Source organism: Pezoporus wallicus, unplaced genomic scaffold (genome assembly GCF_028554395.1).
Source record: "Pezoporus wallicus isolate ANWC-B61680 ecotype Strahan unplaced genomic scaffold, APGP_CSIRO_Pwel_v1 contig_13659, whole genome shotgun sequence".
Taxonomy (NCBI): domain Eukaryota; kingdom Metazoa; phylum Chordata; class Aves; order Psittaciformes; family Psittacidae; genus Pezoporus; species Pezoporus wallicus.
Window position 1 is genome coordinate 29,585 of NW_026636258.1, and position 3,427 is coordinate 33,011.

A 3,427-nucleotide genomic window follows, 5' to 3' on the forward strand; every position below is an offset into this window, starting at 1 on the left:
CAGTGTCTGGACTTGTCTTTTGAACTTGAATTTAGTACTCAGTGTTTAAGTAATGCATAGCTGATTAAGAAATCCAGAGTCCAGATCTTTGTCCAACACTCCCTGTCCAAAAGTGTGATATTGACTCACAGAATGTTTATCTTGTTCTTAAAATATCATATAAGGTGCTTTATGTTGAAGAACCAAATATTGTTCAGTTTGAATGTACAGTGCAAGTGGAGTAATGTGGGAGCTAAATGTGTTTTCCCAAATGTAAATGTTTTAATATGTAAATAGTTGCTCCTGTTGGAGACAGTTTGGATTCATAAATTGAAATATTACATGGAAACGTGCAGTTTCACATCCAATTGTATTACTGCTTTGTCTGTTTTATTGTTTTCTGTACCTAGCTATTTATAAAACCTGTGCTGTATTTAAAAAACAGAGTATGTATGCTCCAGGCTTTAAAGATTGCTCCTTGAATCTTACCAATAAACTTTTAAAAGAGTAAACACTTGACATTTTATACGAAGAAGAGTGGGAAGCTGACACAACACAACGAAATCGAGAGAGCATTTCTATTTATTAAAACCTGTTTATTTTTTTGCTTAGAACTTCCAAAGGAATGGTTTAAATCTGATAGGTTTTTTAATATTCCATTTTGGTGTGAAGAATGGGGAAATGAGTGCATTGAGGAATGTTAGAGCTGTTACATTTCTTTAGCAACGTGCAGTCTCGCACTTCTTTTAAGACTCTGCCTCCATCATTGTAATGGCAATTATGAACTATATAATAAAAATATACCATACAAAGATTGTTCTCAGTCATGTTCTGTGATCTCCTTCAAGAATTTCTTTTGCTGACTTAACAGATTCTACTGCCAGCTGCACAGAGCTTCTCCCCATTCGTTCCTCTGCAATGTTCAACTGAAAAGCCACACGTGGTACCCCAGGATATGATGCTGTTAGAATGCCTTATGTCTCCTCCATCAGTGTCTATGATGACTCTGGGCTGGAGCTGGAAGGGCAGAACCAGCTGCATTGCGGAGCAGACTGGGAGAGAGTCCATGAGACCAAGCTGCTGGGGGGAGTGGACTGGGAGGTGAATGTCTGAGGCTCATTTATGGGAGATCCCATAGGCTGTGCAGATATGTTTAGCAACCGCTAATTTTAGGTAGAACAAGTCTTCACCTTCAGTAGCTCTGCTGTTGTGTAGAAGATTAAACTTGCATCTAAGCCTTTCCAAGGTGATCAGTTTTGCTTTCAAGTTAAGACACAACCCTGTAATTTTATCGTCTTGGACTGACTCTCATTGGCCTAGGATGCCCCAACAAGTGTGGAAACTTACAGGTTTTAGCACTTGGGGTTTTGAAAATACAGGCTTGCTGCACAGAAACAGTAACCAAAGCATTTAGGTTTGTTTAATTTAGGCCTTTAGCTATTTTGGGTTAAGAGACTCTGTGAATCCTCTTCATTCAAATGGAACAGTTTCTTTTAACTATGACTGAGTTTAAAAAAAAAAAAAAAATCTGCTAGAATTTTTTTTCGTAAATCTCCACATACGGATTTGCAGCATATTGTTCAGTGAAATAGATCGAAAGTCCCTTGGTCTGTCACTGTGTGCAGGGTGGATATGGTATGTGCCATGTACGTTGTGGAAGGAAAGCTTGACTGAGGCATAGTAAGTCTCCAAGGGTACAAAGCCCATCCTGGCCTCAGTGAGGGTAAGATCAAACGTTTATTTTAAGCATTACAAAAAGGAATTACACAAACCAGACAAAGCTAGAGCTGGTGCGAACACATGGGATTTGTGTTCACATAAACTTTAAGCTTCAGAGCAGTAGTCAACTTCTGGGTATAAATCTTAATATTTTTGCCTAATTTGTCCTTCAATTCCAGTGCTCCTCCCTACTAATGCTCATGGTGCAGAGGGTGCTTTGTAATCAGCAGAGGCCCTGCCTGGCCCTGAAGGTGGAAAAGTTGCCCTGAGGGTAACTCCACTCAGCATAAAAAGCGAAAGCTAACCTTTTGCATGTGCACACACTGTTAAGGAATCCCTTGTAATCTGTCCACCTCTAAATCTGGTACTTCCACAGAGCAATAGCTGGCTGATAATTTACAAAGCACACAAATGAATGTTCCCTGCTGTAAAATTCTTGAGTTCAGAGTGGGTACAGTCACCTACAGACGTGACCTCAGTAGCCATTCACGGCGAACACATAATAGCCTCAAAATATGACATCTTCTTTGTCCCAAAGGCCTGATCTACACCAGCAGCAGAGCTCTTTAAGGAGCTGTTTCCCATTGATAGTTTCAAACACAAAAGATGAGCAGAGCTCCATCCTCCTATCTCCCCTCTTTCACTTGGTGCTGGGATCAGCTTTCTGGTGGGGTGTCACCTCTGCAGCCCACCTACCCCAGTGCCCCTTTTCTGCAAAGAGAAAGCTTAGAACTTGTGCTGAAGCCTGTTTTTAAGTGGAAGCTTAAAATGCAGAGGGTGGTTATAAAGCAGGGAATTTGAAGGCTGGGTCATACAATACAGAAGAAGATGCAGATTATGGGTCTCCAAGCTACAGCCCTTGAGCTTAATTTATGTAAATGTGCACTCCAGTGAACCAAAGCCTGGGATCTGTCTAAACTTGCCACAATCCCATTCCTTTTGGCTAAAGGAAGCAAACAGGATCACACAGGCAAGGGCTATGTCAGTCTAAAGTGTAGCTTCTGTTTTATATTCCTAGAAATTACTTCCTGGAATGGTCACAGATCTAACACCAGATCGGTGGGGTTTTTGTTTCCAGTCCTTTGCCCTCCTGGCTTTGTTGAACTGGTTAATTTAAAAGTGCAGATTTTGAACTGTTTGCACAGGCTTTTTTCTTTAAATATTTGCAGTGTGTTCTAAATATTTCACAATGGGAGGGAAGGACAGAAAGGTGACTCAAGCATGGAAGGGAGCTTTGAGTTTCAAACACATCTGTAATAGTTTCCCTTCCTTTCTAACTTTTTTATAACACACATTCTGGTGCCCTGGCCTTATCCTCTGTGGAATTATGTTCTGCCACCACAAGTTCTCATGTGACATCCTCCCTATTCCCCTTTTTCATGTTCCTCACAAAAAAAAGAAGAGAGAAAAAGCAAGCAAGCATAAAATCAGAGTACACCTTAGGAACTATGGCTGCAGTTCTGCCCATTGTAAGTCACAGTGTTTTTGTTTTCAGATTACTACAGACTTCTACAATACCAGTCTACTAGAACTATATAGTTGTAGTAGAGTGTTCCTGGTCATTTTATTTACGGCTTGCTTAGTCCTTTATTCTTGAATGTCCTAACAGGATTAGCAAGTGTCCCACTGTTCCCTTTCCTCAGGCTGCTGCAGGATATAGCTCTCTTCCATTACTGTGGCTGCTCAAGTTACTGTGTTCATACCATGCACTGTGACATTTCTCCTCTGT